Here is a 19,946-nt window from a genome sequence, read left to right on the forward strand (position 1 = left end):
CACACTGATTTCCCCACCCCCATATCTTATTGTACAGTCATCCATTTCCCATTTACAAAAGAAAGATATATCACTCACTTGTCCTGTATGTTGCCCTGAGGTGTGAAAATCTAGGGTTCCAAAATGAAGGTACAGTTCACAATGTTGGTGTGGGAATACTGTGCTTTCTCTAAGAGAACAAGTAAGATACGTGTTACTGAGACAACTCCATGATTCTTTCTGACAGTTTTAGTTCTTAGAAGTTTATTGGCTGGATCATAATCTATAGAAATCAAACATAGCTAATTTATCTTTAATGACTAATATATATCCTGAGTTATCTGTGAGGGCAAGTTGAAAAAATTATAAAGACTATCTTACTAATTCTAAAGCGTGACGTAGAGTAGAAAAGTTACTATTAAATCAGAGAAAAATGAACAGAGGTCAGTTTCAGGGATAGAAATTACAATAAAAACCTTGTGATGCTTTGGTGAATTATGTCTCATTTGGAATTTTCGTATTCAGATGGTCACCCTTAGGACAGAGCCAACCCTTTACATAGTTAGCACAGATTTTATTATTTTAATAGAGCTGATAGTGGTTAAATAGCATTCTTTAGGAAGCAGTGTAGCATTCTAAAGTTAGAAAAATTGGTCTTTTCCATAAAAACGGTAACCTTCTCTAAAAGAGTGCTTTTTCTTCTTGTTTTCATATTGCAGTTTTTGCTATAGTGGTTGAAGAAATAGGAAAAGTGTTTCTCTTATGGAAGACCTAGGCTAATGCTAGGAAGAAAAGAGACACATTGAAATAGTTAAGTCTTAAAAATACATAATGGAGAAGGTGAGTTTCCATTGCTTCACTTAGGGTAGAAAATTATTCAAATACTGTATTACACTAAGAGTGAAAGCCAAAAGGAGCTACAAATTAGCCACTTTTACAGATTTTTGTCACTTTTTTTTCCTTCAGAAAGAGGGAGAATGGCTTCTTAAGATGGCCAAAATAAGTCTTATATAGACTTCATTTCTGAAATGAGTAAATGAATAATTTTCTCACTTGTTAGTAACAAGAGTAAAGTGTGATTTTTTTTTTTAATTCAATAAAGGATGAGAAACAACTGTACTTGAAATTCCTGTGAAATTAGAGAATACTTGATAACAGGGGAAAGAGGAAGAAATTCAAAACAAATTGTTAAACTTTAAATCTCATTAGTAGTTCAAGTCAAAATACTGATAGATGATTATGGTTATAGTGAAGTTGTATATGTCATGAGAGATGTTGCAGTAATGGGCAATAGAAACAATAGAATTAACTTATTAGCATGTTTGTCTTGCATTCTTTCTTTCTAATGAGAGCTTATGAGGTATCTTATAAGTTTTTAATTTATTATACAGTGTGTATATTATAAAAGTAAAGTAGCTGTTTTAGATCAAATAGAAATTCCAAAGTTTCTGTTTTATACCTTGTAAACATTTTAAAAACCATGAAGGGAGGGGCACCTGGGTGGCTCTGTTGGTTGAGCGTCCGACTTCGGCTCAGGTCATGATCTCACAGTTGGTGAGTTCAAGCCCCATGTCGGGCTCTGTGCTGACAGCTCAGAGCCTGGAGCCTGCTTCAGATTGTGTCTCCCTCCCTCTGCCCTTTCCCCGCTCATGCTCTCTCTCTGTCTCTCGAAAATGAATAAACGTTAAAAAAAATTTTTTTTTTAAAAACCATGAAGGAAAAAGCTGTGAGAAGAAATATTTTCCCATCTTTTCTCACTTTTTTTGATACATTGAATATGCAGATTTTAGCAGACATTATTTTCATGTTATCATTAGATATTGTCTCAGAGTAGTTGTTTAACATTTGTGTGGCAAGCTGGTGTATAAGGGAGGAAAGATTGGGGAAAATAAAGCCTGTGTTGATAGTGGAAGGAAGAGGAAGGAGGGATTGCAAGTCTTTTGGAAAATTATGTGTTACCCATGCTTACATACGCCTTTATAAGATGGGAAATAAACCTTGAGGGAGTAAAGATTAGAAATTATAATTTACTGAGAAGAGTGTGGTTATCTGGAGACACACAGTGGTTGAACTGGTTTAATATATGAAGCATAAGAAAGGTGCCAAGAAGGGGAGAACCTTGAGGCAAAGATGGGGACCTCTTGCATTGTATCTCCTTTGTGAAAGTAATATTTGTTGAAAGCCTTGGTAAAAGCATTGTATGTGATGCTAATAAGGTGGTGGTGATGGTTATTTATTGGTCAAGCAGTACTTAATAAAGTTTCCTGGCTACGATTTTTTGTTTTTGGTCTAGGCTTTTTTTTTTTTTCCTTTTTTAATAATTGCTCATTGTTTAAAAAAAAGCCAAAGTGGGGGGGGGGGCTGCTGGGTGGCTTAGTTGGTTGAGCATCTGACTTCAGCTCGGGTCACGATGTCATGGTTTGTGGGTTCAAGCCCCACGTCAGGCTTTGCACTGACAGCATGGAGCCTGCATTAGATTCTCTGTCTCCCTCTGTCCCTTCCCTGCTTGTACACGTGCTCTCTTTCAAAAGTAAACACTAAAAAAAATAGTCAAAGAATGAGGCACAATCTATTGACAACTTGTTATGTAGTCTCCTAGGATTTCTTTGAAGCATATACAGTCTTTGAAATGTTTGCGTACATATACGTGCACACATAACCTTTAAGTTATGTGTGGCATAAAGAAGATCATATCTATCATACATCAGTAATTAATTTTGCTTCATTTACAAAACAGTGCAACATATATGATAGTCATCAGTGCAATTCACCAATAGCCAGTCTCCCCCTCTCTTCTGAGCACAGGTGTGGGGCCATGAACTGGAAGTGAGAAGAACTGGTCAATGAAATAAGAGTGTAAGTGATAATGTATTTCTTCCCAGCTGAGAACTTGTTGTGTTCCGTCTTCCAAAGTTCTCGCTCTGGCAGAATGATTGTAACATTCAAGGTAGTGGGTATTCTGGCTGTGATTGTTTAAAAGGTAATATGTACCAAAGAGTTTTAGTCTAAAATGATATAATCAGTGATAATGGACTTCTCTGTCCTTCTGTTTCCAAAGTAACTCAGGAAAGGCCATAAACTTCAGGGTTCAAAGTTACATCTTAACACATCTTAAGAGAACTGTGCTGGAGCACCTGGGTGGCTTAGTCTGTTAAGTGTCTGACTTCAGCTCAGGTCATGATCTCGTAGCTCATGAATTTGAGCCCCACGTCACGCTCTGTGCTGACAGCTTAGAGCCTGGAGCCTGCTTCAAATTCTGTCTCCCTCTCTTCCCCTCCCCTGTTTGTGCTCTGTCTCTCAAAAATGAATAAATGTTAAAAAATTTTTTTCTTTAAAAGAAAAAAAGAGATCTGTGCTGATGGGTTTTTTTGCTTCAATAATTTTAAACATACACCAGTGGTTTTCAAACACGTGTGTTAGCTTTTGAACCCTTTCTTCAAATGCAGGTTTACACAAGAATCTAATATATAAACAGGTAAATGTATATTAAATAGGATAGTGATCTTTTCTCTTCATAAGCGTGTATCCTACTCCCTTCAACGTTTATACCTGACTCATACCAGAAATGTAGTTCCAGAGGGGGCTCTTTGGAATCCCTGAAGCACAGGGAACTGTTTGAAATTCGCTTAATAAGATTCACTATGCCCACCAGAGTCAAAGCTGCCTAGTTCAAACCCCAGTTTGACCACTAATGGCTATATGACTTCGGATAAGTTATTTGACATCTTTGTACCTTAGTCTCTCATCATCTTTAAATTGGACATAGTATTGTATTCTACCTCAGAGATTTTACTTTTGTGTGTGGGGATTAAATGAAAGCGATTCTTATATAGTACCTAGCAGTTGTTAACAGTTTTTAAAAATAATGATAGATAAATAGGGCCACCCCCCTTCTTGAACACCTTTCTCTTTCTTTTTAAACATGCTAAAAGCTCCCACCTTGAGGTCTTTGCCCTTGCTACTTTCTCTATGTAGGGACAGCTCTTTCCCCTTTTAGAATGATTGGTTACTCCCATTCTTAAAGGTCTCAGAAATATTGTAAGACTCCATTCACACCTTTCTTAAAGCAGTCTTTCCCCTTCCCCCCTCCTTCCCTTCTTCCCATTTCACTCTTTTACTTCATTCCTTTAATTTCTTCCAAAGCTCTTGTTTCAGTCTATAATTACTTGGTTTGTGTTTATCGCACTTAAACTTCAGGAGAGCAGTGACTTTGCCTGTCCTTTTCAGTGCTCTGTTCCTAGCGCCTGACAGAAACCTGGTGCATACTTGTTGCTCAAGAATTAAAAAAATAATAATAAGATTTGTATCTTTCAAAAATGAAAACTAGTCACCCTTAGAGGCGCATACTATTCTAATATTTTGACAGGCGAGAGTTTGGGGGAAGTTTTTTGAAAGACTTGCTGTCTGTTCATAGAGGACAACTCTGAGCGCTCACTTAGAGTCCATGTATCCTTATTTTTGATAGAAACGTAAGTTTAATCTGGTTTCTCCTCTCAAGGCATGTTAAAACACTAGGGTGCCTCAGGTCTTAAGGGGGCTGTGTTGAGATGTGGTTGATCACTTGGCATAGAGCTCCACGACTTCCCTTTCTTTTTGCTCTACCTCCCTCCTCTCCTCCCCTCATTGCTACTTGTGTTTGTTCTTCAGCGCCTTCATTGATCAAAGCTGCTTGCCTCTCCTTTGTTTCTTTCCTCCTTTCTGTTTCTGATTCTTTTGTTTCTTAGATTTTATTTGCAAAGGCTAAGCTAAACTAGGCTTGCATTGTCTTAAGAAAATTATATTTGTGGACTGAATGATTTTGGAATGTGGAACATGTTTGTCACTCTTTGCCTCTGTATTTATACTGGTTACTTCTGGTTTGTAAAATTTTTTTTAATCTGTATTTTTTTTGGAGAGAGATAGAGGGTGAGTGGGGGAGGGGCAGAGAGAGAGAGGGAGACACAGAATCTGAAGCAGGCGCCAGGCCCTGAGCTGTCAGCATAGAGCCCGACGCAGGGCTCGAACTCACGAGCTGTGAGGTCGTGACGTCAAAGTTGGACGCTTTGCCGACTGAGACACCCAGGCACCACTGGCTGCTTCTAGTTTGAATCTATTCTATAAATCCTGATTTCTAAATTGCTAGCATTTTTACTGTGTTTATCTAACACTGTATTAATCTTGTATCTGTGTAAGAAAAGGATATAGCGGGCACTTATTTGAGACCATCAGCTTAATGTCAGCGTTATGAAGAATTAACATCACCTGCCCTCACCTGCCTTCCTCTCTTCTTCAGAAATGTCAAATAGCAAACTTCAATGAAAGATTTAATTATTTGTATGCATTTGGTAAATAGTTTTAGAGATGTAACCTAGTTTAGGGAAAAGAATGACAGAACTGGCCCTTGGGAAACTTGTGTTTGACTTTCAGTGTCACCTTTACTTTAGCTCTTGTCTTTGGGCGAGAAGTTTGTCTGTCATTTACTTCCTGCTATGAATTAAGTGAAACTTTTATTTCTTACCTTTTCCAGTTCAAATTCTACATGGGCCATATATTATGTTTCAAAAGCTAGTCCCAGAAGTATTAGGTGCCTTTAGGTTAGTTATAGCATTAAGGATAACTATATACTATTCGTCTACTTAATTCATTCTTAGGCATTTTCCAATTATGTTAATTTTTTTTTTTTTACCTGACACACTGCCATATTTTTGTAGAGAACTGGAAAGTTAATTAGACATATAAAACCCTTTCCCACCTCAGAGGTTTCTTTTTGAAGGTAGAAAAGCCATAGGTTAATTTTAAGGCTGAGGCATAATTTTTTATTTAACCTTTAAGATTGAGGGTATATTGTGATATTTTGCTTCAGCACATAATCACGAGATTTTGTTGTTGTTATGTTTTGAGTGTACATTAGGTATTTTATATTAGATGAAGTAAATCCAAAACCAAATGTACAAGTGGTTACATCTCCGACCAAATTCATAGAAGGAATTCATAGAGGCAGCTGCTAGTGTCCTTTTCTCCTTGTTCATAAAGGTTGTCCTAGTTTGCAAATGGGGTGGAATTTAGTGTTTGTTTTCATAAAGAAACAATACCGTATATGCTGGATAAGCCTTAAACCAGCTTGTAAACTTCTACTTAAGCTGTAATGTTTTGAATACAGAATTGTACTATCTCTACTAGAACCTAAGAGATAGAACCTTTTTTCCATAAATAGGATTCCATCATTTAATCTCATGCTGCTACTTTAAGGGGTAGTCTCTTCTCCCTAAATCAAGGACATAAGCTTTGCTTAATTTTTGAAAGGTATGTTGTGATGAAGAAATGATAAACTATAGGATTTGCAAGGATTTAAAAAAAAAAACCCAAAACAGGTGTGTGGCTTTCAGAATCAAGTTCTTTATTCCTATTTTCTTACTTTCCATTGTTTCCTGTAGATACAGGAAAAGCAGTTATAGAATGCAGTGTCTTAGAAAGCCAAAAGACACTTTAGGTCTTACCTAATAAACATTGCAGAAGAAAACAAAATTAACGTATCTTAGCTTCTATGTAAAGGTGGGTCTTGTAAGCCCTCTTTTATTTTTTTGTTATTGTTGTTTAATGTTTTTATTTAGAGAGAGAAAGAGTGTGTGTGCAGGGGAGGGGCAGAGAGAGAATCTCAAGTGGGCTCCATGCTGTCAGGACAGGGCCCAACATAGAGCTTGATCTCACTATGAGAGCAAGACCTGAACCAGAATCGAGAGTCAGACACTTAACTGACTGAGCCACCCAGGCACCCCTCTTAAGACCTCTTTTAATTTGTAATATGGCTATTGCTGTTTCCTTATCAAATTTAAAAATCACATGTACTCTTTCATCCCCATTTTTTCTCACATTTTTAAACTATCAGTTTGCTTGTTACTGGCAAGTAGTGGAATTACTGATATGCTTCTTTCAGAAATTAAACATGTCCATGTGAGAATTATTTTGTCTGTCTTAATAAAGTCATTTTTCCACACACTGGAATTGCAGAGTGGCTCTAGAGATTGGGTTGAGAGTATTTGGGGGAAGCATTCATTATTTTTAAAAAACTTTCATGAAAATGTTACATAAACCAAAAGTAGACCCATAATGATCTTCATGTAGCTATCATCTGTATTTAATAATTGCCATCTTTTGTCACACTTGTTTCAAAATAAATTATTGAAGTTAAAATACTGAAAGTTGTTTGACAATATTAATAAAAGATGGGATATATTTAAAATCTGATTAGTGTTCTCAGACTATTTTAAGATAGAGGTTATTTTACCACTTGTGTTTCTTCTATTTCCATTTTATTTTGGTGACTCCTGACCTTTAATACATTCATTTCTCAGTCAGTTTACCTAGTTTTACTTGGGGGAAGCTATAATTTGTATATGAGAGTAAGTTTGTACGTGATATTTTCCATAATAAAGTTTACATATATATGTATTGTGTGGCTATTCAAAGACAGCGTATATGTAAACTATACACGTACATACATATACACATACACATTCATGGGAAATTTGAAACATACACAGAAGTTAGAGCTGGGGAACCTGGGTGGCTTAGTCAGTTGAGCGTTCAACTCTTGATTTCAGCTCAGGTCCTGATCCCCGGGTTCTTGGATCAAGCTCTGCCTCAGGCCCCTTTCTGAGTGTGGAGCCTGCTTAGGATTCTCCCTCCTTCCCCAACTCCCTCCCCCCCCCCCCCCCCCCCCCCCCCCCCGCCGCCGTCTCTCTGTCTCTCTCTAATAAAAAAAAAAGGTAGAGCTAATACTATAATGAATCTTGAGTACATATAGCCCAGCTTCAACAGTTACCACTTTATGGTCCTCTTGTTTTGTCTCTATCACCCCACTCCAGTTACTTAAACATTTTTTAAATATGCAAATTGGACATGCTGAGATTGAAGACTGCTTTTGTGCACACAGTTGCTTGGGTTTAATGAAGAAGGGAATAGAAGACAAAAATTTAAGTCTGTGTTCCAATGACTGGTGTGCCAAAAAGGAGAATTAACTAAAACATTAGTTGAGTCTCGTGAGTGAAGTGCCATGGACTGGGATACCTCCAAGTATACAAAAATCACTAAGGAAAAATATCTTAGGTGAACTAGAGTAGAGGTTCCAACATGACGTTTTCAAAGCACAAGTGAAAATGGACTGGAAAAGGGAGGATAGAATATTACAGAAGCTTCTTCAGGAGTGAATTTCAGGTTTGAGAGGATTGCATGAAGAAGAGAGAGTAAAATGTATGCTTGTGGTGGGTTTCTATGTAGATGGAACAAAGACCTCAGAAGGACCATGCTAAAATTACTCAAGAAGGTGAAATTAAAAGCTGATAAATTCATTTTTCAGTTATTTACTATAATAGAATCCAGAGTAGTTGTGTTGTTGGTCCAGATGCTTTTTATATTTGTTTGGATTGGGTTGTTGGTTTGTTCTCCTAATTTATTAACTTTTTCCCCCTAGGTTCTTTTTGTAAGAAATTGAGATTAATTAACATAGAACAGTAGATTAGTTTTAGGTGCACAACATAATGATTTGATATTTGTATATACTGCAAAATGATTACCACAGTAAATTTAGTTTTAACATCCATCACCACACCTATAGATTTTTTTTTCTTGTGATGAGTTTTAAGATCTAATAGCAACTTTCAGATTCTCAGTACAGTATTGTTAACTATAGTTATCATGCTGTGCATTACATCCTAGGACTTAACATATAACTGGAAGCTTGTACCTTTTGACCACCTTCACCCATTTCACCCACCTCTTGTCCCCCAGTTCTGGCAACCATCAGTTTGTTCTGCAATTATGAGGGGTTTATTTTAGATTTCTTATGTATGTAAGTGAAATCATACAGTATTTGTCTTTATCTTATTACCTAGCAGATCCCTTCAGGGTCTATCCTTGTTGTCACAAATGGCAGCATTTCCTTCTTTTTAGTGACTGAATAATAATATTTCTGTGTGTGTGTGTACACACCGCATTTTCTTTATCCATTAATTGATGGACTCTTAGTTTGTCTCCATGTCTTGGCTGTGCTGCAGTGAACATGGGGGTGCAGATATCTTTTTGAGATGGTGATTTTGTTTCCTTCAGATAAATACCCAAAAGTGGAATTGCCAGATCCTATGTGGCAGTTCTACTTTTGGTGTTTTGAGTAACCTCCATACAGTTTTCCATAATGGCTGCACCATTCCTACTAACAGTGTGCACCAGGGTGCCCTTTTCTCCACATCCTCGCCAATACTTGTTTTATTTCTTGTCTTTTTAAAAATAGCCATTCTAACAGGTGAGGTGATATCTCATTGTGGTTTTGATGTGCGGTGATGAGCACCTTTTCATGTACCTGTTGTCATTCGTATGTCTTTGGAAAAATGTCTAGTTTGGATTGAGTTTTTAATATTCCCAACTGAGGGATTCTGGGAATTCACATAAAAGAAAATAATCAGACTATACTTGTATTAACAACTGAATCTGCAACATAGGGTCATGATATTTTATAAAGTTAGATTTGCATGCTTCTGGTTTAATTTTTATAAATATAATTTATATGTATGTGTGTAAGTACAGACACACACAGTGAGGAGTACAATTACATGGTTGTTCAGTTTTGAATCAGAATTTCCTGTTAGGCTCCAAACAAACTTCTGCATCATTTAATTAAACAATATTTTTAACAACAAGGAAAACTTTTTTTTTTTTAATTTTTGTTTATTTTTGCAAGAGACAGAGACAGAGCACAAGTGGGGGAGGGGCAGAGAGAGAGACAGAGTCACAGAATTCGAAGCAGGCTTCAGGCTCTGAGCTGTCAGCATAGAGCCCAATGCAGGGCTCGAACTCATGCACCGTGAGATCATGACCTGAGCTGAAGTCAGATGCTTAACCAACTGAGCCACCCAGGTGCCCCACAACAAGGAAAACTTTTAAAAGATGATTACTGTTTATAAAAATTTTGACTGATATACATAGGTATCAATCTTGTGAGCCAAAACAAAATACTGAAATAAATTAGATGAAATAGTTAACCTCACTGGTTAACATCACTGCAACTATATGTAGCCTCAAGAACTTTGTTTTCATTTCTATTGAAAAATACACTTTTGTCTTTTATTTTTCATGAAGATTTAATTTGAATAAAGTTTCCATGCCCTTATAGTTTGAAATGTAGTAGATTATTCCACTTTGGAATTTCATGTTGTGTATCTTAACTATTTCAATTAAGTTTGTTTACTTTGTAATTAATATGATTCTATTTTTCTGCTGACTGAAAAGATTGTCAATTTAGAATAAGCATTTGCAAGGTTTCTGGTTATAAAATTGATGTAAAAATATCAGATTTCCTGTCAGTGTCAAACAAGTTTTAAAAAATAATTGAAGATACCATTAAAGATGGGAATAAATCTAAGCAAAGATGTTGTAAGACCTCTAAGGTGAAATTATACATTTTCTGGAGAGACATTAAAGAAGATATAAATGAAGGAGATAAACTACATTTATGGATTTGATGAGTCAGTATTGTAAAGATGTTAATTCTTCCCAAATTGATATATGGAGTTATGGACTTCCAATCAAAACGCCACATGTGTTTGGGTGTTTTTGTTTGTTTGGGGTTTTTTTTTTTTTTTTTGATGGAATTGACAAGCTTATTTTAAAATTTATGTAGAAATGTAAAAGGACAAAATAAAAAACACAGTGTAAAAAAGTTGTACCAGATATCAAGATATAATTTGAAGCTCCAGTAATAAAAGTTGCATGTTATTTTTTAAAAACAGTTTTTAGTGTTTATTTTTGAGGGGGGGGGGGTGCAGAGAGAGAGGAAGACAGAATCCAAGGCATGCTCTCGGCTCTGAGCTGTCTGCACAGGGCCTGACGTGGGGCTCAAACGCACCAACCATGAGATCATGACCTGAGCCAAAGATGAATGCTTAACTGACTGAGCCACACAGGCGCCCCAAGGTTGCATATTACTGATGCAAGACATAAAAGCCACTTGAACAAAATAGAATCCAAAAACAGATCTGCACATTAACAAACGCTTAAAATATAATGGAAGTGGAACTGTAGAACAATGGAGAAAAGATCATTGTTTTAATAAGTGATGGGAGAATGATCATATGTAAGGAGGAAGTAAAAATAAAATTGAATCCCTATTTCTTACCATGTGTAATAATCCGTTCCAAGTGTATTAAGGACTTAAATGAGTAAGTTGAAATTGTAAATGGTCATGAAGAAGAAAATAAAACAATATCCTTATGACTATGGGGTAGGGAAGGACTTGTTTAACCAGGAGAAAAGCACTAACCCTGTAGCAGAAGGTTGGCAAATTAGGTTTATGTCAAGAATTTTTATTCTTTTAAATACCATTGTGAGTGAAAAGAGAAGCCACGTAATAAAAGAAGTTTATAGCTTATAAAGAACTTACTTAGGGGCACCGGGGTGGCTTAGTCAGTTGAGCGGCCTACTTCGGCTCATGTCATGATCTTACGGCTCGTGAGTTCGAGCCCCATGTTGGGCTCTGTGCTGACAGCTCAGAGCCTGGAGCCTGCTTCAGATTCTGTGTCTCCCTGTCTCTGTCTGCTCCTCCCCTGCTTAGGCTCTGTCTCTCTCAAAAATAAACATTAAAAAAAGTTTAAGGAACTTATTTAAATCACCTAGAAAAAAAATGTCTAAAGCACTTCAACACACATTTTACCCAAGAGGAAATTTTTAATGGCTAATAAATATATGAAAAGTATTCAACCTCCGGAGTCATCATGGAAATGTCAACACATAGTTATCATTATTGGCAGAAATCATGTTTGATAATCCTGTGTTGGTAATATTACCAAGCAACAAGAACTCTTGGATAGAATGTCCACTTTTTACTTATTATTTCTATAGTCATAGTTAATTTTGCTGTCACACAGGGTTGTTTAGTTGAGTGCTGTGTCATCTGGGGGAGGAGTGAGAATGTGGTACTGTGTTACGGGTCTGAAAAAAAAAAAAAAGTAGTGACTGCTCTAACACTGAAAGTGCCCTGTAAAATGAGAGTGTATTGCCTTGGGGCTCCTGGGTGGTTCACTTGGTTAAGCATCCAGCTCTTGGTTTCGGCTCAGGTCGTGATCTCACGGTTTGTAAGTTCCAGCCGTACACTACACTCCGTGCCGTCAGCAAGGAGCCTGCTTGGGATTCTCTCTCTCTCCTTTTCTCTCTGCCCCTCCCCGTGTGCACCCTCTCTCTCTCTCTTTCTCTCTCTCTCTCTCAAAATAAATAAACTGTAAAAAAATGTACTGCCTTTTGTAGTCCTGTTGTTTCACTCCCGGGGGTAAGAGATGAAAGCCATAGGACATTCAGAAGAACCTTCATGCCGGTGGGTTGGAAACTGAGCCAGAAAATGGGTAAAAAATAAGTGACAATTCAGGCAGGAGGAAAGTAAACTGAAAAATCAAAGAGAATGGGTCTTACATACCAGGAGTAACTTGATCCTGGGGATAAAATGGGACTAAACATTCTACTTCTGTTTATGTTTAGTTTTTTAGGTACCTTGACTAGATTTTCAGTAGAATTTTAATGAGCTCTCTTGTTTAACTTTTTGATTATGCCTTCAGGTTTCCATCTCAGGAAATACAATTAAATCGGTCTTAGTCTTTAATTTGGGGATACCATTTAAAATTGGCATTAGGTAGCTATCTGGGAAGCTGTCGTGATCTCACACCCACTGGAAAACATATTTATGAAATCAGTTATTCATTCAACAAATACATGAGGGCTGCTCTCTACTACATGCTGTTCTAGTTGTTGGAGACACAGTAGCATCCTAATTGGGAGTATTTATCTAGTGAGGTAAATATTAATCAGGTGGGCTAATGTGAAATTACATCTGTGGCACGTATTAGGAAGAAAAGTACATGGAACATTTTCAGAACAGTATCCTAGAAATGTGCTAAGGTTTGAGGATAAGTTATTTACGCCAAGAGAGGGGAGATATTAGTCATCCAAGGAAAGGGAATTAGTAGTAGTCTGAAGATCCTGGGAAGGAGCAAAATGAGTCTGGAGAACTGAAGGATAGATTCAGTAGTGAAACCCCCTCCTCCCAAATCTGTGGTTTCGCTTTCCGTGGTTTCCGTTAACTGTGGTCAACTGCAGTCTTGAAGCAGATGATTCTCCCATCAGAAGGTCAACAGTGACTACATCACAGTGCCTACATCATTCATCTCACTTCATCTCATCACGTAGGCAGTTTATCATCTCACATCGGCATGGGAGGATGAATATGGTACAATAAGATATTTTGAGAGAGAGACCATGTTCACGTAACTTTTATTACAGTATATTATACTTCTGTTTTATCATTATTGTTAATCTCTGTGCCTAATTTATAAATTAAACATTATCATCATAGGTATGTATATGAAAAAATGTATTTAGGGTTCATTGCTATCTGCAGTTTCAGACATCCACTGGGGGTCTTAGAACGTGTTCCCCACAGATAAGGGGGGCTACTGTGTGTGGCTTTATGTTAAAAGGTGGAGCTTCTTTCCCTTTAATTTCTTAAAATTTATTAAAAATTTTTTGGAAGAGGAAGCCTTTGAATAGTTTAGCAGCGGGTTGCAATATGATCGCATTTGCATTTTGAAAAGATGTTCTTAAGACATACAGATTGGGGAATTAGGAGATGAGCAAAAATGGATCTAGGGAGATGAATTGGGAGACTACTGCTGTAGCCTAAGGCGATAGCTTGGATCAGAGTGTTAGTACTGCAGTAGGAAAAGAGTAGACAAATTGTCCAATTTGTTGATGTATAATTCTTCATAGCAGTCTTTTATGATCCTTTGTGTTTTTGTGATATCAGTTACAGTAGACAAATTTTAGAGATCTTTAATAAGAAGTAGTATGACAACTTGATTGTGATTTGTGTATAGGATGTGAAAGAGAAGGAATCATCAATGATTACATCTAAATTTTTGGCTTTAATTTAGATGGCAGAACGCCCTAAAAGCAGACATAGTGTATATATTCGTTTGGAGGTAGGTTGGAAGAGTCTGATCATGAGTTTAATTGGATGTTGAGTTTGAAATGCCTTTGTGACATTCAAGGTAAAACTAAACCCAAATTTAAAAAAACCTACGTAGGCAGGGAGATAATATTGGTAAGTTGTTGAGCATGCTGGTAATACTTGTTGAAGAGACCCAGTTGTGACCAGCATCTTTTGGGGAGAGTTAGAATGAATTAATGAGAGGATCTTGGGGTAGGCAAGGCTGCCTGTACAGAAAGCAGGAAGAGGGCTAGAGATAGGGCGTAAAAATTAGGAGACTTGTAGTTATCCTTAACATTTTGAAATTTATCGAGATTGTGTATGAGGCTTTTTTTTTTTCCTCCAGTTAAGATAAACATGAAAACTTCTGGATTTATCTTTAGATTTCTTAATTTTTTTCATAATACTTCTTTCCAGTTCTATTGACATATAATTGACAAAGTTGTATATATTTAAAGTATATTGCTTGATGATTTGATAGACATAAATTGGGAAATGATTAGCACACAATTTAATTAACACATGCATTGCCTCAGGTAGTTACTTTTGTTTTGATGAGGGCTCTTAAGATCTACTCAACAAATTTCAAGTATGCAATATAGTATTATTAACTATAGTCACCATGATGTACATTAAATCCTTATAATTTATTCATGTTATGACTGACAGTTTATACCCTTTGACCATCCTCTCCCCATTTCCACATCCCCTGGCAACCACGATCCTATTCTGAGTTAAACTTTTTTTTAAGAGTCCACTTATAAGTGGTACACAGTATTTTTCCTTCTGTAGCTTGTTTCCTCATAGCAGAACACCCTCCAGTTTCATCCATGTTATTACAAATCAAATAGAAAGATTTCCTTTTGTGTTGTGGCTGAGTAATATTCCATTATATATATTTATGTTTTCTTTTTCCATTCACCCATTGAAAGACATGTAAGTTATTTCCGTATCTTTGCTGTTATGAAAGTGCTACAATGAACATGGGAGTGCAGATACCTCTTCCAGATACTGATTTCATTCCTTAGGGTATATACCCAGAAATAGGATTGCTGGATTGTATTGTGGTTCCATTTTAAAGCCTCCATACCATTTTCCATAATAGCTATAACAGTTTGTATTCCCACCATCTCTGTTTGAGATTTTGTTTTTTTCAACACCCTTGACAACATTTGTTACCTCTTATTGATGATAGATAGCCATCCTGATAGGTGTGAGGTATATCTCATTGTATTTTTGATTTGCATTTCCCTGATGGCTAGTGATGTTGAGCATGTTTTCATGTTATCTGTTGACCATATGTTATCTTAGGGATAATTCAGCTCCATTTAAAATCCGATTTGGCAGGGCTCCTGGGTGGCTCCGTCGATAAAGCATCTGACTCCGGCACGGGTCATGATCTCATGGTTTGTCGGTTCGAGTCCCACATTGGGCTCTGTGCTGACAGCTCAGAGCCCGGAGCCTGCTTCGGATTCTGTGTCTCCCTCTGTCCCCACCCCTCCCCCACTCATGCTCTGTCTCTCTCTCTCTCTGTCTCTCAAAAATAAATAAATATTAAAAAATTAAAAGAAAAATCAGATTTGGCAGCGCCTGATTGGTTAAGCGTCGACTTCGACTCAGGTCATGATCTCACAGGTTCGTGAGTTAAAGCCCCATCTGGGGCTCTGTACTGACAACACAGAGATTGCTTCAGATCCTCTGTCTCCCTCGCTCTCTGCCCTTCCCCCACGCGTACACTCTCTTTCACAAAATTAAAACATTTTAAAAATCGGATTTGTTTGTTTGGAGGAGGTTTTTGTTGTTCTTACTGAGTGCTATGGTTCCTTATTTATTTTAGATACTGACTGCTTATTCAATATGTTTTGCACATATTTTCTCTCATTCCATAGGTTGCCTTTTCATATCGTTGTTTCCTTTTCTAACTTTTTGGTTTGATATAGTCTCTTTACTTTTGCTTTTGGTTTTGGTGTCCCCTCCAGGAAAAAAAAAAAATAATAATTGCCAAGGGCAATGCCAAGGAGCATTTTCTGTGTCTTTTTTCCTAGAATTTTGTGGTTTCAGGTCTCACGTTTCAGTCTATAATACTTGATTTATTTTATTATTGTCATGTTTTCACCATCAAAATAGATGATCTTGGGCTTTCCTTCTTGGTTTGGTATAAAGGCAAAAGAGAGACATTGGCTGTTTGACAACGTTAAAGCGAATTTCAGGAATGTCACTGACATCATGACCTTTGTGATCAAATCCAGCAGTCAGAACCTCATCATTTTCCTTAACAAAATCCAAACAACCATCATTGGGTACGAAGGCTGTGATTTTTTTATTTTTATTTTTATTTTTTGCCATTCTTGATCAGCTGGACCCTGACACACTTCCTGATGGGAGAATTTGGCTGTTTGGCTTCAACCCCAACTTTTTCCAGCACAGTTCCTTTTGCATGAGAAACTCCACCTAAAGGGTTGGCGTTCAGGGCTGTGACCATTAAATGGGCTTTCTTGTACTGTTTATCATGCCACTTCTGATCTTGTCAGTGGCCATGGAGCATCCTGGAAGTATGAAGATCTTGAACTCGCCCATCCTGCCTGTGCCACAGGCCTGAGCAAAAGAGCTCTAGAATACATTAAAATACATTAAAAATACATTTAACATTTATTTATCTTTGAGAGAGAGAGACAGAATTCTGGCTGGGGGGAGGGGAGAGCAGAGGGAGAGGGAGACACAGAATCCAAAGCAGGCTCCAGGCTCCAAGCTGTCAGCACAGAACTCGATGTGGGGCTCAAACCCATGAACCATGAGATCATGACCTGAGCCAAAGTTGGATGCTTAACTGATTGAGCCACCTAGGGAGCCCCGCTCTAGAATACATTTTAGGTTAATTTGTGTGTATGGTGTAAGAGAAAGGTCAAATTTTATGCTTTTGCATGTAATATCCACCTTTCCCAACACCATTAAATACAAAGACTATCCTTTCCCCATTGTTTGTTCTTGGCACCCTTGTCAAAGATTATGTATAGTGTGGGTTTATTTCTTGGCTCTGTATTCTGTTCCAGTGGTCTATTTCTTTGTGCCAGTACCATACTGTTTTGAATACTATAGCTTTAAATAGAGTTTGAAGTCAGGAAGTATGATCCCTTCACCTTTGTGATACCACATTCTTTGTCAAGATTGCTTTCTATATTGGGGCGCCTGGGTGGCGCAGTCGGTTAAGCGTCCGACTTCAGCCAGGTCACGATCTCGCGGTCCGTGAGTTCGAGCCCCGCGTCAGGCTCTTGGCAGAGCCTGGAGCCTATTTCCGATTCTGTGTCTCCCTCTCTCTCTGCCCCTCCCCCGTTCATGCTCTGTCTCTATGTCCCAAAAAAAAATAAAAAAAAAAGTTGAAAAAAAAATTAAAAAAAAAAGATTGCTTTCTATATTTAAAGCCTTTTGTGGTTCCATACACATTTTTAGATTTTTTTTTTCTGTGAAAAATGACATTGAATTTTTATAGGGATTGCATAGAATCTGTAGAATGCATTGGGTAATGTGGACACTTTAATGTTAATGGTTCAATTCAAGAATATGAGATATCTTTCCATTTGCTTGCCTCTTGCATTGTCACCATTTTCAGTGTGCTGGTCAGGTCTTACACCTTTGTTAAATGTATTCCTAAGTACTTTATTGACTTTAACACTATTGTAAATGGTGGGTTTGTTTTCTTAATTTCTCTTTCAGATATTTCACAGTGTGTAGAAATGCAACGGAGTTTTGAATGATGATTTTGTAACCTGCACCTTTACTGAATCCTTTTTATTCTACAGTTATTTAGTGGAGTCTTTAGGTTTTTCTGTAGATATGATGGTGTCTTCTGCAAATAATTTTACTTCTTTCCCAACTTGGATTCCTTTTCTTTTTCTTGCCTAATTGCTCTGGATAGGACTTTAGTTTTGTGTTGAATAGAAGTGGTGAGAGTGGGTACCTTTGTCTTGTTCTTAATCTTAGAGGAAAATCTTTCAACCTTTTACCATCGAGTTTGATGTTAGCTGTGGGCTTGTCATATATGACCTTTATTATGTTCAGATTACCTTTCTTCTATACCCAATCTGTTGAAAGTTTTTGTCGTGAAAGGATGTTGAATTTTGTCCAATGCCTTTTCTACATCTGTTGACATGATCATGATTTTTATTCTTCATTTTTATTAATCTGGTGTATCACATTTATTGATTTCCATATGTTGAACCATCCTTGACTTTCAGGGATAACCTGTTGGTTGTGCTCTATGATCATGGTGTGTTAAAGAAATGTGCTGTTGGTTTGCTAGTATTTTCTTGATTTTTGCATATATGTTCATCAGGGATGTTGACCTATAGCTTTTTTTGTTTTTTTGTTTTTTTGTTTTTCGCCTTGTAGTACCTTCATCTGGCTTCAATTATCAGGGTAAGTCTAGTCTCATAAATTGAGTTTAGACATGTTCTCACTTCTTCAGTTTTTTGGAAGAGTTTAAGGATTGGCATTAATTATTAAGTGTTTGGAGGAATTTGCCATTGAGGCCATCTTTTCTTTCTTGGGAGGTTTTTGATTACTGATTCAATTTCCTTATTATTGTTCTGTTTTGACTTTCTATTTCTTCCTGGTTTAGTGTTGATGTAGGTTATATGTTTTTATTATTAGTTCATTTCTTCTAGGTTGTCCAGTTTGTTGGTGTGTGTTTGTTCATAGTTGTCTCTTACAATCCTTTGTATCTTTGTGGTTTAGGTTATAATATTTCCCCTTTCATTTCTGATTTTATTTATCTGAGTCTTCTCTCTTTTCTTAGTCTAGCTAAAAGGTTGTCAATTTTGTTTATCTTTTCAAAAACACCAGTTCTTGGTTTAGTTGATCTTTTGTTTTTCTAGTCTCTGTTTCATTGATGTCTGCTCTAATCTTTGTTAATTTCCTTTCTTCTGCTAACTTTGGGTACAGTTTATTCTTCTTCTAGTTCCTTGAGGTGTAAAGTCAGGTTGTTGGAGATCTTTTTTTTTTTATTTATTTAATGTAGATGTTTGTTGCTGTAAACTTCCTCTTAAATCTGCTTTTGCTGCATTCTGTATGTTTTACTATGTTTCCATTTGTGTTTGTCTCGAGATATTTTTTACTGTCCTTTTTATTTCTCCTTTGACCTATTGGTTTTTCACAACTGTTTTTAACTTCCACATGTTTATGAATTTTCCAGTTTTCTTCTTGATTTCTAGAGTCATACCATTGTGGTTGGAAAAGATACTTAATATAGTTTTAGTCTTCTTAAATTTGTTAAGACTTGTTTTGTGACCTAACATTTATATCCTGGAGAATATTCTGTGTGTGCCTGAGAATAATATGTGTTCTGCCACCGTTATATGGAATGTTCTGTATTAATCTGTTAGATCCATTTGGTATGAAGTGTAGTTCAAATCCAGTATCAACTTACTGGTATTCTCTCTGTATGTTCTGTCCAGTATTGAAAGTAGGGCATTGAAAGTCCTCTAATATTATTGCATTGTTCTCTATTTCTGCATTTGGATCTGTTACTATTTGCTTACTGTATTTAGGTGCTCTGATGTTGAGTGTGTATATATTTATAATTGTTATATCCTATCAGGCTGCCAAGGCCTGTCGTAGGTAGTCTCTGTAGGTAGTCTTATTTCTGCTTCCTATGGTATTCTTCCATTTGTTTTTTTTTTATTTTTTTATTTTTATTTTATTTATTTTTTTTTTTCAACGTTTATTTATTTTTGGGACAGAGAGAGACAGAGCATGAACAGGGGAGGGGCAGAGAGAGAGGGAGACACAGAATCGGAAACAGGCTCCAGGCTCTGAGCCATCAGCCCAGAGCCCGACGCGGGGCTCGAACTCACGGACCGCGAGATCGTGACCTGGCTGAAGTCGGACGCTTAACCGACTGCGCCACCCAGGCGCCCCCTTCCATTTGTTTTTGATGCTTTCATATTGCTTACTTTTCTCAAATATTTGA

At 37.0% G+C, this 19,946-nt stretch overlaps 1 protein-coding gene and 1 pseudogene across 1 annotated transcript in view; one reads left to right on the forward strand and one right to left on the reverse strand.

Moving 5' to 3' along the window:
* The window catches only part of STT3B (STT3 oligosaccharyltransferase complex catalytic subunit B), a 105,921-nt gene that overhangs the window by 27,147 nt on the left and 58,828 nt on the right, over positions 1–19,946 (forward strand). The window lies entirely within an intron of this gene.
* On the reverse strand, positions 16,086–17,985 carry LOC111562358 (annotated as a pseudogene).

The sequence above is a fragment of the Felis catus genome, chromosome C2 (assembly GCF_018350175.1).
Source record: "Felis catus isolate Fca126 chromosome C2, F.catus_Fca126_mat1.0, whole genome shotgun sequence".
Lineage (NCBI taxonomy): Eukaryota > Metazoa > Chordata > Mammalia > Carnivora > Felidae > Felis > Felis catus.